This window comes from Rutilus rutilus (assembly GCF_951802725.1).
Source record: "Rutilus rutilus genome assembly, chromosome: 2".
In the NCBI taxonomy this organism is placed as follows: Eukaryota; Metazoa; Chordata; class Actinopteri; order Cypriniformes; family Leuciscidae; genus Rutilus; species Rutilus rutilus.
This window is the reverse complement of record NC_140210.1, coordinates 43,345,882-43,372,278: the sequence shown is the minus strand read 5'-3', so window position 1 is coordinate 43,372,278 and position 26,397 is coordinate 43,345,882. Positions and strand designations below refer to the sequence as shown.

The following is a 26,397-nucleotide window of genomic DNA, read 5'->3' as shown; positions in this document are numbered from 1 at the left end:
AAAAATGAGAAAATACATATGAGAAAATGTGTTGCATTTAATCAAAAATACTTTGCCACGAGAAAAGACAGTAACACGTAAAGACATTCCCTGCTGACTGGTTGCCTCCATTGGGCCGATTGAGCGCGGGCTTACAGCCTTTTGGGCAGCCAGAGTTCAAATAAAAATGAATGTATTCAGATCTCAGATTCATTTTAAGTCAGAGCACTGACCACAAGGCTACAACCATTATGACTCTATTTATTGTAAAACATGTCACTTGCACATTTCCACATCAGCTTCCACATTAGATTAGTCTGAATAAACTGATATTTGTTCAACTTACTCTTTGACCACCGTGGCTTGGATGACAGCACCACTGGAGTCCATGGCGATGAAACTGACGTAAGTTTTGTCTGTAGATTCTCTAAGAATGGTGCGCATCTCATTCCCATTCTCAGCTCTCACACTGAGGATTTTCACAGTCCAGCCTAAAACTTTCCCCATGGAACTGAGAAAGAAAAAGAAAAACACACACACAATGGTGTATAGAACACAAAATACCCTGATTTAACAGCTCAGTAGAGAAGAAGCTTTTCTGTAAATAATGGCGTATATTTCAGTCTGTTCTATACAAGTAAATCATGCGGAAGACTTGGAAATGCAGCCCACAAGTCATATGCACTACTTTTTTATTATGCTTTTTTGGTCTTATTGAGAAATAAGAAAAAACATTTCTGTGTGTTTCAATGAAAACATAGCAGCACACAGGTTAGGAATGGAGTAAAATAATTCATGTTTATATTTATTTTGGGTTAATTAATCCTTAAACATGTTTCCACTTACACTCGTCTTATCTCATAACACATTAACACTTCACAACTGGAAATGCTCAATAACGAACATAGATTACTCACTCTTCCATCTCTGGTATCTTTTTCTCCACTATGTATACGGGCTGGTTTAGGGAGATTACGCTGTCACGTTGTGCACTTTCTTTCACTTCGATCTGCAGGTTGCAAACATAAGAACACAATCTTTGGATTGACTGCTCTGTTTCACTGCTCTCTCAATCAAAATGCAATTGGTAATTTGAAATAGTCTTTCAAAAGCGTTGTCTTTTTTGTCCCTCTGTTTCTGCTCACCTCTACTGTTGTAGTCGCGAACAGCCCATGTTTATCAGTGGCTTTAACCTGAAAGGTGAACAGATTGTCTCCAAATTTTGATACATCCAGTACGTAGATCTGACCAGTGCTTGCCTCCACATCCAGCAGAGTTGTGGACTCCTGCAGGGAATACTGCAGTTCTGAGCTCTCGCCCACATCAGGGTCCGATGCCTGAGGGACACATGACCACACTTCAACCACATTTACACATCCACATCTACAAAAAATCATGGTCTGATCAGTTTGAAAAATACCAGCACACATCTCCTCAATAAGACATGTGATTTGAGGGATTATTCATGTCCATAGCACAGATGGCATGGGATAAGTTACATGTCGAAATGTATTACTTACGGTCAAGGGTCTTAACAAATCACTAGCCCTTTAAGCATGAGCAATAACAAGAGTAACAGTGATGTTTGCCTTAGTGAACATCACTAATTACAAAATAGATCTGACTACATCCATTGCATTTATATCTGTGTCTATGCCCAGCAACACTCACCTGGACCTTCACTATAGGGAATTTGTATGGAGAGATACTGAAAATTTCTGCTTTATAATTTTCAGCGTCAAACACAGGAGCCTCATTCACGTTCTCAACCTGAACGCTGACCTGAAGATTGTGAGAAAAAGAAAGTCAAATTCTCTGTGCCAGCTTTCTTTAAGAAGAGAAACTTTGCCATTGACATGCTTGAAGAGTAAGACGTAAATATGTGAACACAAACACTTGTGTCATTGCATTTTGAAATGTGTCAGAATGCAAATGCAATGCAAATTGTATTGCCAGTGTTGCTTTAATGGGGGATAAAGAAAGCATTAACACAGTTTATACTTAAAAACAAAGTACATTATGCATGAACATAAATTGGATACTTGTGTAGAGTTTGTTTCTGGCCTTAGTTTAAAGTAAGAATAGTACCGTTGTCTCTGCAGTGTTTGCAGGAGTTCTGGAGTCTATGGCTTCTACTGTGAGGATGAACCACTCCTCTTTCTCCTTGTCCAGCGTTCTCAGAGCTTTTATGGTTCCCTCACCATCCACAGAGAAGACATCCTTATGTGACTTCATGTTATAGCTGACCGTAACCACTGGACTACTAGTTAATGCCTTGACCTTGCCTACTATTGAGGCCTCAGGTTCATTCTCTTTTATTGTGAAGTTGTAGAAAGAGCTTTCAAAACTCACACTCTCAGGGAGAGAGGCAATTTTGAAGTGGATCAAGACTTCAGCTATAGAGAGAAGAAAGATATTAATCTTGACATGTTTATCAGATCAGGTTTGAATATTGAAGGGGGAATTAACCGCTCCCAATAAGATTTGTTTATTTGCTCAAATTATCTGCATTGTTATAACATCAGATTCACTAAAGAAATTACGCAAACCAAGCCCAAACCTTCATCAGATTCTGGTGGTGTTCCATGATCTGTTGCTATAGCAGTAAGGTTTAGCAGCGTGTCTTCTGTGACCTCGCTAAGGTCAGAGGTCAAAGTGATGTTTCCTGTTTCAGCATCCAATGCGACCATTGAGGAGTCTTCAGAGAAACTACAGAAAAACAACATTCATGCATCTGTCTTAAAGGAGTGATGTAGGTAAGGGTGTCCATGGTTTAGCCTTCATATTATTGATGCTAATGAAATGGAAGTTTAGTTAGCTTAAGCTTACCTGTAACTAATAACCGCGTTGTTTCCAGCATCTTTATCTGTGGCCGAGAGCATCAGCAGCACATCTCCAACCTTGGCGTCTTTAACCCGAATGCTTTTGCTGTAGGTGTTGGAGCTGAAAACTGGAGCGTTGTCATTGACATCTGTGATACTGACCCTCACTGTGGTGATGTTCTGCAGAAAATGAACCCAAACAACCCTTTGTATTACAGACCAAAAGTTAATATTTGCAATGTCTAGTATCTAGCCTAAGGATTGTACTAGTATCAGATATCAAGAGCTTTGAATATTGACAAAGCGTTGGATCCACAGTGCAACATGTTTGTGAAGAGTAGCCCACTTAGATCATCTGCGCAAAATAATAATAATGAAAAAAACATCTGCCTTGGGTTTGCTATGTGTCATTTTGGTATGTAACCTTTATAGCTGGGCTTCTCAACTCTGGCCTTGAGATCCACTTTCATGCAGAGTTTAGCTCTAACCTTTATCAAACTCACCTGCCTATAACTTTCTAGTAATCCTGCAGGAAAGTGGACCTTGAGGAGGAGAGTTGAGAACCCCTGCTTTAGAGCATTGATAGCCAACCCTGATCCTGGAGAGCAACCATCCTGCAGAGTTTAGCTCCAACCCTCCAACCAAATACCCCTGAATCAGCTATTCAAAGTATTCAGGATTACTAGAAACATTTCAGTCAAGTGTGTTGAGGCTGGTAGAATCTAAACTCTAAAGAACATTGGCTCTCTATGAGCAGGTTTGGACACCCCTGCTTTAGAGCAAGATTATCCAGCCCTGATCCTGGAGAGCAACCTTTCAGCAGAGTTCAGTTCCCACCCTGCTCCAACACACCTCCCAGACAGCAACATAGTGTTGGCCCAGATCTGGCCCACATCTGCTACACGTGGATTCCACACATACCAGATGTGGGCCGGATCTGGGTCGACACTATATTGCTGTCTGAGCTCTCAAGGGATTGGGTTTGCCTACCCCTGTTCTATGTCATTTAGATTATGTGCTACTTTGTGCCTTAAACAAAACCCTAAAAAGTCTTTTAAAATGTTGGTTCCATGAAACTTGCAAACTCTGGAAAACCAAGCAACTTGTACTTTCTTGGAACAAGATTTGTATCCTGGCAGATATTTACACTCTGACTTCCATCCCTTACGAAAAAGTAGTTTATTCAAGTGTTCTATTAGTATACTTCTTTTAGACTAAAAATAAGAAAGTATACTTTCAGTCTACATTTTATATACTTCTCAAAAATATACTTTATGTACTTCTCAGAAATATACTTTAAATTACACTTAAATGTACTTGACTTATAGGCTACTGAGAGAAAAGTCCAATTATATTTGGCCTGTACTTGTACTCAATCTTTTGATCGAGATATACTTAAAAGTATAATTAAGTATTCAAAGTATACGTGGCTTGTAGTTGTGTTAACTCTGTTGATCAAGTAGCCTGTTAAATATACTTTTTTACATAGTTTTTCATACAGTCTTATGAAACTTACATTGTTTGAAAATGTTGATTAGGATATTGATATAAAACAGATATGTTTCTAATTCTGCGTATCTGAATTTTTGTGTAGGCTAGTCCACTGGTAGTGTATAGGAATTTACTTTAATTCTACTTTACTCTTTCCCCACCATTAAGGGATATGTTACATGAAGCCTGATGAACAGATTGGAGCTTGCATTTCGAGATAGTTCTTGTGTTTTTTTTCTACACTTGCAATATGAACTTGAAGTCCATGAACAGACTCAAAATTGTATTGAAGTACAAGGTCGCATCATGGAAATCATAAAAATAAATTACATTTCCCTGTGGCATCCCCTGATCCATAGCAACAATGACCACATCATACACATCCTGTGTCTCCCGATCCAGCTCCTCAATAGCTAGGAGAGTCCCATCCTGAAGGAATGAAATAAAGTAATAGATTTTTAGGAAATTAATGAAGATCTGAACATCTGACAATACATTGTCATGTCAATAGGTTTATGTCCTCACATCTCTGAAGCTGAAGAACTTGCTGTAAGAGAAAGTAGTGATGTTAACACGACCGTTGTCTCCAATGTCAGCGTCTGTGGCTGAGATTTTGCACACCTCTCCAGGTGATGAGGGTGTGTACGCACCTTCCTGAATCTCAATGGTCTCTGGGAGAGGAAGGAATTGTGGGTTGTTGTCGTTGACGTCCAGAACAGTGATGATGACCTGAGCTGTGGAGCTTAAACCATCGACAGGCTGGTCTACAGCTACAACCTGAGAAAGACAATGCAAGCATCCCATTCAGAATGAATAGTCATCCTGAACATTTTGTAAATAGTTGGATTTAAGAAATTAATGTGATTGCTTTGTACCTCTATATTGTAATTGTCTACAGTTTCTCTATCCAAGGTGGCGTCGCTCCGGAGTGATATTACTCCTTGACTGTTGATAACGAAGGTACTGTTATCCATGATAAAGTGACCTTTAGAGAACCCACCCTAATCGGAGAGAAAACTAGAAAAGGTAAGTACATAAAAAAAACTTTGAATGTTGACTTGACAAAACCTTACAATGAACTTTACAGGATTAATTTGAAGGTTATTTAGATCTTTTGTAGTTTACATACTTGAGCAGATAGAATAAATATTCCTTGTATACTTCCATGACTAATCTGCTGCTAAACTGGTAGGGAATTCTACCAATTTGTTGCTGGGGTAGCTAAGATGTTACTAAGTTTTAAGTTGTTGCTAGAGTGTTCTGGGAAGTATCTGAGGGTTCCTAAGAAAATGCAAATGTGTTCTGAGTGGTTGCTATGTGGTTACCATGCAAGAGTGATGAGTTACCCGCGCATGGACACGGCATTGCAACAACCTAGAACACCTTTGCAACTGCTTAGCAGGGTGTATATATGAAGGGTGTTGTTGCTATGTGGTTACTAGTGTTTTCTGGTGATTGTTAGGTTGTTGCTAAATTATTTTGAGAGGTTGCAAAGGCATTTCTAGAGACAGACTTTGGCGGATGTTGCTTGAATACTATAAGAGTTTCATTTGGAAATGCTGAAGTTTAATAACAATTATAAAATGGCTAAATCCCTTTCAGTCGGTCAGTCCCGACATCACGTTGGGTCAGTGAACCGATGAATTGGGATCTTGCTTGAGAGACCAATCCACTTTGAGTGCAACTAAATGAGCCAATGTACATTTGCATGCTGGTTTTGCATCCGATGCTCCGCGGGTATAAATACGGAAGTGGATGCATCGCATATTTGCCGTTCTGCTGTGCCAAATTCACAGACAAGTGTTCTACTGCCAGTCTGCTGCTCTTCCTGGAAGGTGCCTCTCGGTTGGTGTTGGTGTGACGGTGCTCTCAGTGGAGATTGTGAACATCAAAAAGAACATTTCTAACAGCTGTTTTCACAGCTCTTCAGAGCGGTTGCGCCTTCAAAGAGTTGTGAGAGCACACAGCGGGCTGCACTATTCCCTTGTTGTGTGCCGTGGCCATCTCCCCTGTGAGCTTCAGCACTAGACAGAGCAAGCACAGGTGTGATTTCTGTGTCTTTTTAAAGACGTCATTCCGTCCGTGTTTCTGGATGCGGTCATCATCTGGCTCCTGTTGATGGTCACGATCACTGCCTCTCGTGTCTGGGTCTTAAGCACACTGTGGCAGCGTTTGTGAATGCGTCATGTTCTCATTGCGGGAACATGACCATCGTGTGTTGAAATCGAGACTCTAATACATCCTTCAGAGTCCCTTGCCTATTCCCCGTTCTAGTTCTGGATCTGTTGGCCACCCGTACTTCATTGTAACCAAGAAAGGTGGTGGGTTATGACCGATCTTGGACCTGTGAGTTTTGAATCGGGCCCTTCACAAGCTCCTGTTTAAAATGTTGACACAGATACACATTTTGTAATGCCCACGTTCCCAAGATTGGTTTTGATTGACCTGAAGAACGCGCACTTTCATGTCTCGATTCTCCCTCAGCACAGACCGTTTCTACGTTTTGTGTTCGAAGGACGGGCATTTCAGTACAAATTCCTCCCCTTTTGGGCTGCCCCTGTCGCTTCGCATCTTTATGAAGGTCGTGGAGGTGGCCATTGTTCCTCTGAGAGAAAGTGTTGTTCGCATTCTCAACTACCTCGACGACTGGCATGTCAGTGTTGAACTGCTTGAATTCATTCAAAGGCAGGACAGCGGCCCCACTGAAATTATTTCAGAGGCTCCAGGGGCATATGGCAGCCGCAGTAACACCGCAGTAACACCGCTTCATATGAGGCCGCTTCAACACGGCCAAGTTCTGAGATGGGTGTGGCAAAGCGGCAGGCCTTTCCATTACCCCGCACTTTTGCCAAACCTTTGGCCTTTGGATGGACCCTTTATTTCTGCAGGAAGAAGTTCCCCTAGAATAAGTGTCCAGGCATGCTGTGGTTTTCACGGATGCCTCTGCCACCGGCTGGTGGGCCACGTTCAACGGGCATGCAGTCTCAGGTCTGTGGACGGGTCCCCAACTGCATTGGCACATCAACTGCCTCGAGTTGCTAGCAGTACGTCTTGCGCTGCGCCACCTCAAAGGGCCGCTCCATGGCAAGCATGTACTGGTCCGTACCGACAGCACTGCGACCGTTGCATACATCTACTGCCAGGGTGGTCTACGTTCCCCTCGCATGATGCAACTCACCCGCCATCTCCTCCTTTGGAGTCAGGAGCGTCTGAGGTCGCTTCGTGCCATTCACATCCCAGGCGTGCTCAATCGTGCAGCCGACGAGCTCTCATGACAGCCTGCGCTTCCGGGAGAATGGAGACTCCATCCCCAGGCGGTCCAGCTGATTTGGAGGTGCTTCGGAGACACGCAGGTAGATCTGTTTGGCTCTCCGGACACGTCGCATTGCCAATGTTTTACTACCCTGACCAATGGGACCCCCGGCACGGACGCACTGGCCCCCTCTACGAGGCGCCTTTATGTAGTGAAGTGGAACCTATTCGTTGAGTGGTGTTCTTCCCAATGGGGAGACCACCGGAGATGCCCAATCAGGGCTGTGCTTTCCTTTCTGTAGCATGGGTTGGAGCGAAGGCTGTCTCCCTCCACCCTGAAAGTGTATGTTGCCGTGATTGCCGCACATCACAATGCAGTTGATGCCTCGCCCCACCTCTATACCCTCTTGGGACTTGGTGCTCGGTAACGAGGGTTACATGCATAACCGAGACATTTTACCTGCAATCATCCTCAGCAAAATGAACATTCAATATAGTTCCACGTATTATGTATTTCAGCTAAATTAACTGTTTATTATTTATGTAATGAATTATGAGGGACCTCTGCTGGCGTTATGTTACCTTTCATTTTGAGGCCACGCCCTTCCTGCTGTCAAAGAGTCTTCTCTTATGGGAGATACGTTGATGTGTGCGCATGTCTGTGTGGAAGCCCACAGTTTCCGAAGTGCGGAGGGAATATGACTGTATTTAATAGTTTTCTGTTTCAGGTATGGTACAGTATGTCCATCAATTTACACTGTTATGAAATCTGAAAACTCGCACTGTGCATCAAATCGGTCTGTTTTAAACTAAAAAACAGAAAACAGATGTTTTCTCATGCTGAGAGATAAGCATATATGTGTATGAGAAGATATTATATATGGTGTTTAAAAATGACAGCGGATGAGAACAGTTCCTATTTTCTGTTTATATTTGAGCTCCACAAGATGAGGCATTTTACGACATTCTCTTGCCATTTACTGTCACTGTCAGGAACAATTTTTTAGCGGAAGGAAAAAGATTTTATGAATTTACTTCAAAAAAAGTTACATTAATATATATAGTTACATATAATATATGCATTTTTGTTTTTTAATACTTCTATTGTGTTTTTATAAAAGCAATAAGGTAGTCGAGACGGGCTTTATTGTGAATAAGGACGCCTTCAGCTGTGACTTATTCATACAGCACACCTCGAATCTCACAATAATTATATTACTTTACAAACAGACAGATGTTTTCAGGAACTGTACCAGGTCTAGATCAGTGACTCTAGTCTGAAGCACCAACTGATCCGGTGGTGAATTTTCCAGAATAGATACGGTGTACTCATCCTGGTCAAATTTCGGAGGGTTGTCATTCGCATCCTCAATGGTGACGGACACCACAGCGTTAGCCATCTTACGGGCATCATCCTGCTGAGTTGCCTATTTATAAGGAAATCATGAATAGAAAATATAATCTCTTCCGATTCATAAAATCAGCCTAATGGTTTTCATGAATGTCTTCAGAAACGTCTGATACCTGTATGTGAACAGTTATCTGGTTGATTTTCTCTCTGTCTAGTACCGTTGTCACAGAAATTACTCCACTGTTTTGATCGATGTCAAAGTTGCTCTGATATTCATTTGGAAAGACTAGAACAGAAATGTGAATATTTGCTGTGTTATTATCAGAAACTTCATATAGAATATGACTATATTTCTTTATTCAAATAGAAGTGTATTATTAGGTGTGTAAAATGCTTGTTTTATCACAATTACTGTGCTTGACTATAGTTAGGTGGAATTTTCTATATTATCAGATTTAAAATCAGCGTTTCACCTCTAGCTCTCACACATCTACAGAGAAACTTTAATTGAAACAGGAAGAGGAGGTTATTTAGATTAGGACTCATGTCATGTAAGTGTGTTGTAAATCTTCTGTTAACAGCACCTGCTGTTATGCTGTAAAGTACAGGCTCGTTGATGCCCGTGTCGCCATCTTGAGCTTTTATGGCCTCAGGAGTGACGTCTGAAAACTGTCCTACCTGTGCATGGACAGAAAAGACATGGAGGGTTTCATTTGTTTGATCAGACATTCGTTTAAATATTGATCATGATGTTATTTACCTGATTTTCCTCAATGGATGCCTTGTAGAGACTGTGATCAAAATAAGGGTTTAGATTGTCAAAATCTTCAACCGTTATTGTAACTGTTGTGGTGTCACTGAGATCTCCTATATCCTGCAAATAATAATAATAAAATCAACATATTACAAATGTTTATTCAAAAGTGAAAATTGTGTAATTTGTTTTTGGTCCTTATCTACTTTCATGGAAAAAGCAGCTTGGACATTCTGCTAAATATTTGCTTTTGTGTCACGAGTGATATACGATGACAGAGTTGGTGTGAACTATTCGTTTAAAGAATAAACTAACAAAGCAATTCGGTGAAGTTTAGTGATCAAAGTAATCTGGAGGTTGGTAGGATGTCAGAGAGTTTGTCTTTACTTTAGCTTGCACAGTGAAGATGTACTGTTGAGCATTGTTGTAGTTCAGACGTCGTTTCAACCTGATGTTTCCGTCACCTCTCACTTCAAAATCATCTGGTGCTGGAGGCTGTTTAAAGAGGGAAAGTGATGAATTACAATGAAATTCATGGACACAAGCTGTGCTACTGACTAATTAAATATATGATTTAGTTTCCTTTCATTTAAAAAAACCTGTATGAATAAAAACTATAAACAAACCCATGAGATTAGGTACGATTAAATACTATAATTGATTGACAGTCCTGTTGAAACTAGTGCCTGATACCAGTAATGCAGTTTTGTGGAAGCCTAGTATGATATTATATCAAATATATGAGAATCATTCATGACTTACCAGTATAGAATATATAATATTGGTGTTTTCTGGATAAACATCTGCATCTTCAGCTATAACCCTGAGCACATCTGAACCCACAGCTGTCGCCTGGAGCAAAAGACACAGTTTACAAAGAGATGTGAGTCTCTGAGTGACCAAACACACTTCTGCTGTATAAAGATGTGACATTACACACACCTCTGACACTGTGGCGCTGTATGTTTTATTCTGGAAGATCGGAGGATTGTCATTGACATCCTGAACTTCTAACGTCCTGATGTTTTTCAGCTGAAATGGAGAATGAAGACTTTATAGTGAAGGTTTCTGTGATGAATACTTTGTCTTATTAAATAATTTGATAACGTTATTGTTTAAACTTACCGCCGGGTTTGGGCAAGTGAGTGAATAATACAAAATCCCTCCTGACTAGAAGAAATAAAACACAAAGAGACATGTGGCACTTAATTTCTTTATGAAAAAACAAACAAAAAAACATTTAATACAATTACCTATGCCTAAGCTAAACTATTAGTCAGTAGGGTCTATTGTTTTTGTTTTTTTGTTATTGATAAGCTTAAATTAAATTAAAGGTATTAAAAATGGAGAAAATAGAATTATATATATATGTGTATGTGTATATATATATATATATATACTGTATATACACACTATGAAAAGTGAACGTGCAGTTGTTGCTTTAAAGAGGTATTTCTACCGATTCTACCTATAAATTCTAATTCTGTTGTTGTAACTTAATTCAATCAGGTTTATGTATCATAAAACCAGGGAATACTGTTTTAACTAAATTGAGTTACACTGACCCAATATACAATTTCCAATAAAGCTCAGGATGGACACATTCGACACTAACGCACTGCGACTTCACCCGACCTATAGAGGGCAGTATATACGAGTACGAGGTCACCAACGTCTCCTCACTGACGTCACTCACTTCTAAAACTTGTCTGCCGCCATCTTGAGTACCTGATTCATGTCAGTCGCACAGGAACTAGCTAACTATGCAGTCAATATGTTGTGCGGTGGGGTGCAACAACAAAAAAGGAGACCCCAAAATATCCTTTTACAGGCTAACGTTACCTCAGGACGAAAAAAAAAAAAAAACGTAATTTGCGGGTGGGACGGGTGGGACATGTCCCTACCACTTTTGAAACATCTCGCGGCACGAATGTACCAATACAAATAAACAAAACATCTCCAGTTAACTAGCAGAGCATTAATTTCGTTCGTTTGTTAAATAAGAGGCGATCTAGCGCTGAAATGTGTTGTTTCTGAAATCAAGTGATCAAAGTGCTCGTTTGCTGCTGCGATCAGTGGCGTGACGCGGATACTGTGTTTGTTTGTGGCTCGCGCACAGTCTTAACTCGGATGCACGCTTCAATGTGGAGAGACTCTCTATTCGTTCCGGTGAAATTACAAAACAAACTGGACACAAACGTGTCCCTGCCTGATATACAACCACTGATAAACATAATCGGTTTTGATGAAAAAAAAAAACTATGTGAGTGCGGATTAGAACCCAGAACCTCTGACACGCTTGCCAAAAGTTCTGCCCCTGGACCATTTAAATACACGGTTTAAATAGTTGGATCAACATATAATATCATTGCGGCAGTCAACTGGAAAAAGAGCGGATGACGTAAGAGTCATGACTCGTGTCAGCTACAGGACATCTGCTCTAAAGGACAAATAAGAAATTTAGGGATTAAGTGTTATTTTATGAGATTTCAGTAAAGGAGAAGATGGTAGTTTATGTTAATGTTTGATGTTCAGTTATGGTGGACATTTAGAGGAGTTTCTGTTTTTGAATGTTGCAGTTACCATTGTGCTGAAGAGTAGCACTTCTGGAACTCCTTGAGATTTGTGTAGTACTGTCAGTACTGATACCTGTCTTTACTTAGTGGTTCATTATATACATTGTGTAAATGATGAATGGCACGACTTGATTGAAAATTAAGCCTCAGTAAATTAATTTTTAAATTAGGTTGGACAAACAAAAATGTAATAAATAATGTAAATTAAACCAAATTAAATTGTATGTAAAGAAAGGGTAATGAATACATTTTAGGAGTGTATTTACATCAAGGTGGAAAAGGACTTTCATCAAATAAAACAAAAAAGTTTATATCAAACGAATTCAGTTATAATCAGTAATCTTAATTTATTTCATTTCAATAAAACCAGTTATTGTAGATGTTACCACATGAAGTACATTTTCTAAGTTGAACTGACAAATAATTTTTTTTCAGTGTATAGGCCTATGTGGATCAGTGAGGAACAAACCTCCTTTAGTACATCAGCGTCCAGTGTTTTGACGGTTCGTACAGTTGCGGTTGAGTCTCCATTAGAGTAAACCAGCTCCAGAAATGTTACACCAATGGGAAAGATATGTGACTCCAGCTCCAGACGATCATCAGGTCCAATATTAGTGATAATCTCTACATCTCCTGAAGGCCAGATCAAATACATATTCTGACACAATTATTTTTACTGTTGGGGAGTAACTAGTTACATGTAACTGAGTTACGTAATTTAATTACAAAATAAATGTAACTGTAATCGGTTTCAGTTACTAATTAAATTACAGTTACTTAAGAAAATGTTAACGATTTCAAAGGGGGTTACATCTGAATATGTTCTGTAAAAAGCTAGGATATGTTGAATTATATTACTTTGTTGCATTGCCTGTTTTTGATGTGCACAATATCTCCTGCTATTTAAAGGCCGTTTAGTAAAGCGATGCTATTCTGATGCTTTTGATTGGTTCTTTAGGCTCTGTCACCATGGTGAGTGATGAAAATGCATACCAGTAATGGAAATTAGAAAAGTAATCAAATGTAATCCGTTACATTACTTTAATAAAGTAATTTAAATAGTTACACTACTTATTACATTTTAAATAAGGTAACTTGTAATCTGTAACCTATTACATTTCCAAAGTAACCTTCCCATCACTGATTATTTTATTTGAGCGGTTTCAATACAAATCAATACCAATATCATTTACATTGAAATAAAGTAATTACATTTTTGCTCCTGATTTGTATTTTATTTTTTTGCTTGCAAATGTGAAAAGAAGCATCTAATATTGTGGACATTTCTCACCTTCATATCCCTCCTGGATTTCCCCTACTCTGCTATTGGTTCCAGTTGCACAGTTTATAGGTAAAGTACCTTAAACAAAAACAAGTCATTGGTTTTAGGACTTAACAAACAGCTTAAAGCCTGAATATGGCAGCACAAAATACACTTAATCACACAATATGTAAAAACAATACATATAACAATTTAAACGAGCTTACAGTTTTAAGATTAATTTTTCATTCTTATTTTCATTATGCTGGAATTATGATTGGAAAATGAATATAACTCCAATGTTCAAACTCTTTGCACTTAATCCTAAATCATTTCACTTGAATATTAAACACAATATTACTGAATAAAGTGGCTTCCTATTAAATCCTGACAAGCATTTTACTTCATTAGAAGACTGTTGTCCTGTAAAAAAAAGTTTTTTTAACAGTAGACAATAGATAAAACTAAATATATATATAGTAACTAGATATATCTTGTTAAAGTAAGTTAGGCCTCACATCCACATGTTTGAATTTAAAATTTATACTTCAGCTGGTTATGAATGAATTATATGACTTACCAATAGCACTCCTAGCACTGTGGACATGAAGACAAGCTAAAATAAATAAAATAGAGAATAAATCCATCTTTTCCATAATTCACTGTCAGTGTCTGTATTATGAAGGCTGGCAGGGAAGAGAATGAATATTCCTTGTGTAATTTCTCCCTCTGAGCTGTTCCTTATTGTATGTCATAAACAGTTATTCTCTGGTGTAAGCAAGTATCAAAGGTGCTTCATTGAGGCCAATAATAAGGAGTGATGTGGGAGGGATTTTCTGGAAGTAGTTTCATGCTATGACTTTATCAGAGGATATCTGAGATTTTAAACCGATAGACGTTATTATTACCTTTACTAGAACTTGTTCTACCATTCCTCCTCATGCAAAGGTTTCAGTCATCCAGGTCTATTCTTGTTTATTACAATATGTCCCTCTGGAATACTTGATTCTGATTGGTCAGTCACAACATTCTGAGCTGTATATTTGGCTGTTGCCCCAGGCAACCGATCTCATACACTGTACTCATGCCTCTTGTATCACTTCACACTCTTTCTTGTCACATAAGGGAATAATGTCAACTCAAATCAATATTTTACATCAATTTATTCACTTATTTAGTTAGTGGGTGAGGTAATTAAGAGGAAGAAGAAGAATGTCAATTGCTCATTAAAATAAAATAGATCATGCTGAGGAAATTATCATCCTAATAATGACTGTAATATGAATCACACACCTTCCACTGCTCTGTAACTCAGATTATATATAAAAAAAAAAAATCTATATCCTTTATTCCATGTTTCTTCTGCCAACACAATCTTATTGTCTTGGAGTGTTGCGAAAGAGTACTCATGAAGACGAAATAACAAGAGAACAGTCTTTAATCCAAATAACTCAGGGAGATACAGAGAAACAGGCTTGCAAAACTTTACTAATACTACGTTCAGAGAGAACAAAGAACTCAGAAAAACATAGGACTATATAAATACTGAACCAAACGAGGACTAATGAGCTAATAAACAAGGGACAGGTGAAGGAGATGATACAAAGAAACACATGGAAAAACTGAAAATTAGCAAACAGAAGGTGAACACAAATGAAAACAGACAAGACAGAACATAACCCTGACACTTATCACTGCTTACTAGTTATATGAGCCTTGTATATCAGATCCAGCGTTATACTTACTACAGCAGCATTTTAATGACATTACAGAACAAATCAAAGATCACACACAATAAACACTGTACATAGATTTATAAAAGATTATTATTATCATGTTATGCTGATGAATTTATACAATAAAAGATTAGAACATGGCAATTGTTCACATAAAAAAAGTTATCTTATGGCCATTTCAGTTGTGAAGTTGGCACCAGTTCCCTCAGTGCCCCACAGAGAATTTCTCCCCCCTCCTCCCACGGGGTTACAATGGAGGGTAGAGGCAAGGACATGTGTGGTGTGAAAATAATAAACTCATTCCCTGTGCATCCAGGCAGTCGGCTGATCCATTCTGGATTTGCGGAACCTCAACAAACACCTCAGAAAGTAGTAAGTACACATTCAAAATGAAAGGTCTGTATCATTATATTCGTCCCAAAGACTGGTGTACATCAGTTGATCTAAAAGAAGCATATTTTCACATAGACATCTAGCTGGCACACAGAAAATTCCTCAGGTTTGCCTATCAGGGCACAAATTTTTGACAGTTCCTTTCGGGCTCTCATTAGTCCCGAGAGTGTTCAGCAACTGTTTTGTATTAGCTCAGACACTGCTGAGAAAAGTGGGTCTCAGACTGTCAGCTTATTTGGACGACCTGCTGCTCTGTGCTCTGTTGTGGCAGCAGGCAGAGAGAGAAATACAAAAGTGCTCGAGTTTCATTTGGACATAGGCTTAAAGATAAACGAGACAAAAAGCTGCTTGGTGCCCACTCAGGAGATAATCTACCTGGGTCTCAGTCTGAACTCAGTCCTGACTGTGTTTATGTCTTCTGGGGCTGATGGCCTCAACAGTTTCTGTCATTCCACTGGGACTGTTGTGAATGAGAGAGTTTCAGCACTGGGTAATACTGAATAATGCGGGGGCAGATCTCCTATCCAGAGGAAATCCTCTGCATGGTGAATGGTGGACTCTCCACCCTCAGGTAGTGAGCCAGTTGTGGGAGAGGTTCAGCCAAACTGCTGTAGGTTTCTTCGCCTTGCGTGAAAACACCCACTGCCCTTATTCTTCTCTCTAGCGAGAGACGGTGCACCCATGGTTGTGGATGCTCTAGCGCACCCATGGCCAAACGCACTGCTGTACCCAACTCTAAGAAGGGTAAGAGAGTACCAGAGGTGTAAAGTCCACGGGTCAGAAAGTAAAAGTTCTGCCATATGTTTATTCCACCCATGAACTCTGCTGATTTCACTAATTAGTTATATCTCCTGACTGAAAAACTGTGCTAATTAACAAATCCAGGTGATTGGAACAATAGCTACTGAGGAGGACTTTTCTTTCTGAACCTGGACTTTACACCTCTGGAGTATACAGTCACTCAGTAATACTGATCGCCTCGAACTGTAAATGGTATGTGTTTGAGCAATGGTGCATGCGTGCACCGACACATTTCTCTGTCTGGTTGTGGATGTCTTATGCTTTCTGCAGGAGTTTTCAGACAAGGGCAGATCCTTTTCTACAATAAAGGTATATCTTGCCGTGATTTCTGTGTGCCATGTGGGGATTGACAGAGACACTATAAGTCAACATCCACTCGTATGCAGGTTTATGAGAGGTGTGCGGCTTCTGAACGGGGTTTTAAAGTCGCTGATTCCGCCGTGGGCTCTGTCCGAGGTCCTTAGACCCCTTTTGAGCCCATAGGGAGTATTGATTTAAAGCTCCTTTCGCTAAAGGTTGCTTTATTATTGGCTCTTTTGACCATGAAGTGGGTTAGTGAACTCAATGCTTTGTTGGTTCATTTATATTAGGTTATAATAGAATGGGTCTCGGTCCTCCGGAAGGGTACATTTACATCTACCTCATGGACACTACTTAAGGGAATTCAGTTCAAGACATTTGTGCAGCAACAAGTTAGGCTTCGCTTCACACTTTTGTTCGATTTTTATAAACTGGACATTACAGAGCCATCGTTGGCTCATTCCGTCATGAGAGTGTAACAAAAGAGAAGAAAGGAAGAAAAACAGCAAAACAAAACGCTCATTCATGAGGTGATTTTGATTTTAGTTTTCACATATGTTCCCATTCTATTCAGGGAATAGTTGCGAGCTGTTTATATTACATAAATCACTGAGTTGGTTGACATGCCTGCTTCGGACAGCATATCTGCAATACAGGAGTTGTCTATATATATCCATGTATGCACATAACTGGTGCGCATGCGTGTTAAAAATGAACGATGCTCACCAGAAAACGTGGAAGGAAGCGCTTTTGAGTCCCAACATTTTTGGGGACACGGACACGTTTACTTACTGGAGTAGGACTTTTCTCCATCTCTGGTAATATAGCAGTCATGATTAGGACAGCACGATATAACGTTTTAGCATCGATATCGCGATGTGTGTATCCGCAAAATAGTCACATCGCATGATGTGTGATGTCATGCACGTATAGGGATCTTAGTTGATCGGTTTAAACATCAAGCGCAAGAACAAGACTCGAACTCGCGCGCTGTTTTGTGCACCACACATCCTGCGTTATTATGCGTAAGATCTCTTGTCTTAAAATGATAGCAGCCTAATATACCCGCAGCTGTCTGTTAACCCAATGTTAAAGGTCCCATTGCATGGATAATTTTATTATTTTAGAATGTTTCCTGGGGTGCCTTTATAATGTTAGTATGTTTTTTAGATCAAAAGTTGTTATAATTTAGAAATAAAAGGCATATTTCCTAGCCTGATTTTAGCCTCTGATTTGAACACTCTGTTTGAAGGGGCGTGTCTGCTATGAGACTTCAGTGTAAACGCCCACTGCTGTGATTGGCTGACATGCTTGCATATGAAATTTTAGCATTACATGTGGAACTCTCTCGAAAACTTTTACTATTACAGCTATTACGTTTTTACTACTACAGCTATCGGGATTAACGAATTGTGAGAAGTTTTTGAAATCTTAGAAATCCGTATTATATGTGTCCTTCGTTTTCTGATCGAAAAGGGAGCAAGTCTTTTAGTATGGAGTTAGTGATCACATACACTTTAGATTAGTTTAGTTTAGATTAGTTGCACTTGTTGCGCATGTGATTTGCTCTGTTCCAAAATCTAGCAAGCTGCCTTACTGCCTACTCCTATAGGGAGCTGCCTTCTTAGGGCCGGTTTACACGGAGCACGTTTTGCTTTCTCCTGCACTGTTTTTTATTTGTTTTTCTATATACAGATGCTCTAGTCAAGATAAATGTCTTTGAATTTTGACGCACACTGCTCCGCCTGACCTGCAGATGTTCCTATTGCATGTGCTGTTTCCCTCCAGGAGTTATGCTCTGTAAAAATGTCTTTGTACTGTGTACTTACAAAAAAAAAAAAAAAAAAAAAACACTTTAGTTCTACAGACATAGAGATGTGGGTATCTCCTACCCAAGCCTAATCACCAACATCTATTGTTGTGGTCTTCTCAAGTGTTTGTGTTTAAACTCACTGCTTTCATTAAAAGCTTCCAGGCTCTATTATATTCATTCTGAAGCTGAATGCAAAGCTACCGCAGAATTCATCCTGACCAATCACAGTTGTTGTGGTCTGGTAGATGCAATGCATCTAGTTACTTTATTGTCATGTTATCATTATGTATCTTGTACAGACAGACTCAACTCACAGTTTAATGAGACACATAAGACATCTTCCCAAAGTAACTGTGTAACATACATCTTCATAAAAACAAATGTTGCAAACCTTTCTTCCAACATCTTACAGAATACACATACATTGAATACATCAGCAAAAGTAACAATTAGACAATTTGTTGAATATGTTATGTGATGTAAAATGACAAACCAAATGTGGGTCATTCCAAACCAGAGTAAGTGATTGGTCCTTCATTAAGGACATTTTTATGAGACCGTTATTGAAAGGTAAATGTGATGGTCACTTCAAGGAAGTCATTTTAGAATTTATTTGATAAGTTACCAAAAAATTTAACTAATTTAAATATCCCTAACATAATAATGTTTGTTAGTTTTTACCAAATGTAAAATGTGAATTAAAGACACAGAGGCTATATTTAAAAATCTACATTTATTTACATTTACACATTTGGCAGTTCTTCTATTCCTTGGGAATCAATCAAATGACAGTGGTGTATCAAGCACCATGCAATTTTCAGTATGAATTCTGTTTTAAAATAACATTCCAATTCATAATAAAGTGTCAGTGACGTCTGGCTTCATGTCGGGTGATCCAGACAGCCACTATGAGACAGTAATATATAATGAGTGGAGCAGAGTGATGCTTGTCTCTTTGCAGGGAATTCGCCCTGTGTTGTGTCTGTTGTGACCTGAGTTTGTCATTGTGAGAGTCACATGACAGCTGATCCTGGAACTGAGGACACATGATCAAAGATGTTAACCCTGTAACGCTGAAGCCCAGAGCCTGATTTCTGTCTAAAGAAGCCCTGATACTTGAGTTGTTTCCTCCATGTTGGGAACTCAACCCTTAACAGCTGCCTACATCTCAAGTTTAGGATTAGGGCTATATATAGTCATAATCAAGACATCAGTTCATGAAGTCTTGTACACCACTGAGAAGAAGTGAGGAGCTTTGATCCATCAGGGTGTTTTCAGAGGGCAGAGATGCTGTTTCCACTGATATCACTTCCATTCTCAGATTCTCTGTCAAAATGTCTCATTAACCTCTTCCTGTGAAACACACAAAACACATGGGACAAAATTAAAAATAAGAATTTAGATTTCATGTCTAATGACAAAATGATACTCTATTAGTTTGTTGTTACAGTAAGGGCCTTTACCTCTCTGGGTTCTGGGTTTCTGTTAATAAAAGAAGAAACATGTTTACTCAAACATCTCAGAACAAATCAATGCTGATAAAAACATGGTAACTGATGCATATTTTGTATTTGAGAACAATCTTTCTAAACTATTTGTATCAGATCTTTAACATTATTTTTACACTTACTTGTTAAAGTTGGCAAGTTTGTGGTCAATACTGTGTCTCCTTTCAGTTAAATCAATGGGAGTATCTGAACTCTGTCTGGCAGAATCGGTGCCCTTTTTCCTGAGGCAGCAAAAATATGTATTATAACTAATTGACCAAACATATAAATTTTCTTCACTGTGATAAAATTAACTCTAAAACATGAGCAATGTTCAACATGAAACATAATTTTATCACTATAAAGACAACTGGCATCACATTACGGCATTTTAGGAAAGCTGTAGTACTAATTACTGGCAGTCCAGGTGAAACAGAACAGACCATTTAAATCAATCAAATTAAAAAATCAATTCTGATTTCATGATGAATTTAAGTTTATTTTTCAATTAGGATTAGTAGACAGGTTAGTTGACCATATCTAAGTTTATTCTGTGTCACACACACACACACACACACACACACACACACACACACACACACACACACACACACACACACACACACACACACACACACAGAGAGACTGCAGTTACATGGCCAGTAATAACTTACTTGACAAGATGGATAATTGTCAACGCTAAAGTCACACTGATTACAGCCAGCACAACACTGACAGCGATGAGAGCAATTGTGACGGCTTGACTGGATTCTCCAGAGTCTCCTGAACTGTCCTCCACTTTGATTTCCAAACCAGGACCAAAAACCTTCTCCAGCTCAGATGTTAAAAATTTGTTCTCACTGTTCAGTTTCCTGTGGGAGTGAATATATTATTTCAGATGCTGCCCATTACACTCTCATCCTAATTATACAGAATAGATGTAATTCAGGCAAGCAGGCCAGAGGGAATTGTGAAGAGTATATATTTTTGTTAATGCTCATACATACATTTTTTCATATAAATAGCTTATATTTTTGTTAGCACTTACATAAAGTATTCATAAATATGTATATTTATGATTTGTAAATCATAAATCATAAATCATAATTCTGAGGAGGAACACTTTTCAAGGTGGATACATATCTGCGTATTGTGATGTTAAAGGGCCCCTATTATGGATTTTTGAAAATGACCTTTCATGTAGTGTGTAACATAGCTCTAAGTGAATGAAAACATCCTGCAAAGTTTTAAATCTGAAAGTGCGAGACATAAGCCGTTTCGGTGTGACGTCAAGACGAAACATTAGCATATTGCCCGCCCACTTATTGCGCGCGCAGACACCAGGGAAACCTTGAACCTCAAACCTGCAGCTGATTCCTGTGGATACTGGACAGCATCATGTCGAGAAGACGCTGTGCTCTACAATGTGAAGGTAAAGCCAGTTTTTTTCACTGCCCAAGGCCGAGCATGTGAAGAATCAGTGGTTAAAGTTCATCTTTACCACGATATCACAGCAGTATAATCCTAAACTTTTGCTGTGTTCCCTTTATTTTACTGACGACTCCTTTCCAAATCTCTGAGGTCAATGCAGGATTCGCAAACCGCTTGCTCTTGAAAGATGGTGTTCAAAATACTTAGTTTTGAGATTTATATTGTGTAGGTCTCGTGCTAACTGGCTAACTCACGCTATCACTGTCTTACTGAAACACTTCTGCTAATCAGCTGTGGGCCACTATTACATATAACTGTCTATTAAAGCTGCCGTCGGCAACATTTTTTTTATCATATTCAGTGAAATCGACACTATAATCCGACAGAACAACGTAAAGAAGGTGGTTTTAGAAAAAAAAACGAGCTTCTAACTCCACCTGGAGCGTGTTATTTGTTTTGCAAAAATCCACCGCTCCCGGATCATCGGGTCCAATCAGCGCAGGGGGGTGTGAGATCTGACTGTCAATCACAGGTCGTGCACACGCCACAGATCCCACTCCCCCCTCGCGCACGTTACAATCACATGCACACGCCTGAAGTTCGCGCAGTAACGAAGAGTGATGGCGGAAAAGATTCAATTCCTCGGTTAACCTCAAAAGCTAGGAGGTCAGAGCTTGCAACATTTCTTCTCGACAGGTAATTGTGCTTTATCATCCATTTACTTTATGAGTACTCCATGGTGTTGATCGATGCTGATGAGACGGGCGCGTTCACAGAAAATCTGGTGCACACGCAATGACCAGTATGAACTCGATGGGAGGGTATTAGTTGATAGTGGGGGAGGGGCATGAGAGTTGTAAACATTCAAAATTTTGGCTAAGTCCACTCAATCTTCCAGGGTTGCCGACGGCAGCTTTAATGCAGATTGTCTGTCATTCTCACTACTTTGAGGAAAGATTAAGCATGGAGCAAGATTTGTTTTACCAACGTTTATGTTACACCAGTCATTCACATCAGTCATTCATGCAGAGTTATTGATACAGTTTCCATGTGTTCACCGCAATATATTACAAAAATACTCTGTAAATAAATGAGTACAAGTAAAATAATCGGTTTGTTGATGGACATGCACTTGTTAATGCTGATGGTGAGGAATTAGTTGCAACATCTCAATGTGCCTCAAACTGAGTAGTGTATCACTGAGAAACATCCTGCTTGAGTCGTCCTTGCGATGGAGATTCGGGTTGAATAACTAGTTCTTCCAGTGTTTCATCATAGGACTTGCGCTCGCATTGATATGGTAAAATCGACGTCATTGTTCATTACTGTCTTTAGTTACGGGACAGCTGACGTTGTTATGGCAATGGGCGTTTTTGTTTTTCGCCGCGCGCACTGTACGCGGTAAACCAATCACAACAGACTGAGCTGTCTGACCAATCAGAGCAGATTTAGGGAGATTGATTCATTTGACCAGTCGTTTGAGAATCATTGAAAATGTGGTGATGTGCAAATGTATATTATGAGGAAATTAAACAGTTTTTTGACCTTTGATGCATGTAAACCTGTTGTAGGAGACTCCAAAACAACATTAGGAAACTTTAAAATAGCATATGGGGGCTCTTTAAAAGTTTGTGCAATCATGCAATTGTAGCACTCGCACTTGTCACATAATTCAATCCCTTTCTGATATTCTTAAACGAACATAGTTGGCAAACCAATAGCCTTGTAGACAGTCAGAGTTAAAATAAAAATTATAACCGATTTAAAGTCAGAGCACTGACCAAAAGGCTACAACCATTATAACTCTATTTATTGTACAACATGTCACTTGCACATTTCCACATCAGCTTCCACATTAGATTAGTCTGAATAAACTGACATTTGTTCAACTTACTCTTTGACCTCTGTGGCTTGGATGACATCACCACTGGAGTCCATGGCGATGAAACTGACGTAAGTTTTGTCTGTAGATTCTCTAAAAATGGTGCGCATCTCATTCCCATCCTCAGCTCTCAGACTGAGGATTGTCACAGTCCAGCCTAAAACTTTCCCCATGGATCTGAGAAAAAGTCAGAAATCAGATGGTGTATAAAACACAAAACAATAACAGGAGGTAATGAGAAGCACCAATTCAGTCTAATCTGTAAAACATAAAAAACAATGAATTGATAAGAACTGGCTTAAAATAACGATTTGCTCATGATCGATCCGTTTCTATAATTTGACACCCTGACTTAACTCACTAGAAGGGAAGCTTTTCAGTAAATAATGGTGTAAGTTAAGCTTTTTTTTTTTTTTGTGGGAAAGAACTATGAACATTTTCTTTGAAAATTTAGCAGGACACACAGGTTAGGAATCCCATGAGGGTGAGTAAAATAATTCATTTTTAAATTTAGTTTTGGGTTAATTAATCCTTAAACATGTTTCCTCTTAGCTCAAAACACATTAGCACTTCACAAATAGAAATGATCTTATTCTGTCTCAGTAACACGTTTCAATATCAAATAGAGATTACTCACTCTTCCATCTCTGGTATCATCTTCTCCACAATGTATACGGGCTGGTTTAAGGAGATTACTGAGACGCTGTCATGATGGACACTTTGTTTTACTTCGATCTGCAGGTGGCAAACACAAGAAGTCCGTCTTTGTAAAGGTGTTCTCTTCTCAATCAAAATGCAGTTGGTAATTTGAAACAGTCTTACAAAAGCGTTCTCTTTTTTCTCTCTCTGTTTCTGCTCACCTGTATTGTTGTAGTCGTGAACAGCCCATGTTTATCAGTGGCTTTAGCATGAAAGGTGGACGGATTGCCTCCAAATCTGGATGCATCCAGTACGTAGATCTGACCAGAGCTTGCCTCCACATCCAGCAGAGTTGTGGACTCCTGCAGGGAATACTGCAGTTCTGAGCTCTCGCCCATATCAGGGTCCGATGCCTGAGGGACACACCACCACATTTCAACCAGTTATGTGAATAAAAAAAAAAAAAAAAAAAAATCATGAAATCAATTGTGATTAAAAATTGTAATTTATTGACTACTATGAAATATACAGTTCTGAGCTTGGTTATGTACTTTCATTTAGTAAGTTCACTGTTTAGTAATATTTTTACAGATAGCACTCTTCTATATTAAAAGTTTCTGCCAGGCACTTCATATATCGATTTTTTAGGGGTTCCCATCATGGGGTCATTTTATGGATTTAATTAAGCATGAAATCTCCAAATTCGATTTAGGCAGGAAAAATGTTCTGCTATGTCGCATTTTGTCCAAAACCTACTTTTGCGAACTAGTCCCTGGTTTTTCGCCCAATCGGAACCAGACCAGTCTAGGACAATTCTCTGGACTCTCTAGATCAATAATTATCGAAAAAAAGTTGAACTTTTGCATTTGGGTGGCTGTAACAGGGTCATTTAGAAAAGGGGCGTGGCAAAATACACTAAAAAGCCTATAAATCCCAAATGAAGACTCAAAACTTCACAAAAATTGGTGAGCATATGTGTCATGACATGGTGAGGAAGCATGCCGAGTTTCATGCCGATCGGACCAAAGGTGGCGCTATAAATGGCAAAAATCTTCCATTCTTATTAGGGGTTCAAGCATGAAATGCTGAAACCCTATTGTAATTGTAAGGATTCGTAAAACGCATCGTGCAGGCCAAAACGTAAGGCCTAGAGATGTGAAACCTGGCCAGATGGTAGGCCTCAATTTGGGGACAACCTATCAGAGTATGACCCCGATTGGCCCATAGGTGGCGCTACAGCAACCAAAAGTACAAAACCGTTCATAACTCTTAGGCCGTTTGACTCAATTGCCTTACATCACTGTGATCCCTGGCTCAAGCCGGACAAAATGGCTATCTCCAAATTCGATTTAGGCAGGAAAAATGTTCTGCTATGTCGCATTTTGTCCAAAACCTACTTTTGCGAAGTAGTCCCTGTTTTTTTGCCCGATCGGAACCAGACCAGTCTAGGACAATTCTCTGGACTCTCTAGATCAGGGGTCGGCAACCTTTTTATCATAAAGTGCCATTTTTAAGTTTCCGAGTTCATCACTGTGCCACAACACACATTTAGCCTATATATATATATATATATATATATATAGACACACACACACACACACACACACACACACATATTTTACATTTTCATAATAGCTAACACAGAAATAGTACAAAAAAATTAAATATTCTCTTGAAATTTGTTTTCGATTTAGATAGACAAATGACAGTATTTATAACTCCTAACTAGAGATGCACCGATTACAATTTTCTAGGCCGATTCCGATTTCCGATTTTTCATTGAGTTTGACCTGCCGATACCAATTTTAGCCGATTCCTATTTCATTTTACACTTTACAGCACACACAAATATTTATTTTCTATATATATATATTTTTTTTAATAAAATACCATATCCTTTTACCCAAACTGAATAATAAAAACAAGTTTAAATGGGTAAATTTTTTATAAATATTTTTGAGTCTTCATTTTCTTTTCTGACATAACCTAATCCAGTTCATGTTAAAACACACTAGACATGTGCATTTTGGGCACTTTTGTTTGAAATCATATTTATTTTGTCCATCAAAAGTGGGCTTTCACTTTCATTGAGCGTGAGCAGCGCAGACAAAATAGACTCGGCGGCGAAACCCGCGCTTCACTGCTGCTCACGCGCTGCTCCTGCTCCCGCGTGAATGCACTCATTGATTAACATGCACGCCAAAAAAAATATGCGTGAAACGGCCGTAATTCACGAGGTTTCCTACATGTGCGTTCCGTGTTTTTTTACTATGAGGAATTATTACATCAAAATGTAGATCTGTGTGCAGGTAGACTACTTTATCTGAATGAAATACATACACTTCTCTCGCATTTGCGCGCGTGCCAGCGATTAACCCTCCGCGTGCCAGTGTTGGCACGCGTGCCTTAGGTTGCCTACCCCTGCTCTA

At 39.1% G+C, this 26,397-nt stretch overlaps 1 long non-coding RNA gene across 1 annotated transcript; it reads right to left on the bottom strand.

The window, feature by feature from the left end:
* Window positions 1-10,431: 10,431 nt before the first annotated feature.
* LOC311286814 lies at window positions 10,432-10,812 on the bottom strand. Its single transcript, XR_014626654.1, has 3 exons — window positions 10,775-10,812; window positions 10,592-10,681; window positions 10,432-10,501 (listed from the first exon to the last, which is right to left on the bottom strand). It is a non-coding gene; the product is annotated as an uncharacterized lncRNA (long non-coding RNA).
* Between the last annotated feature and the right edge of the window lie 15,585 nt (window positions 10,813-26,397).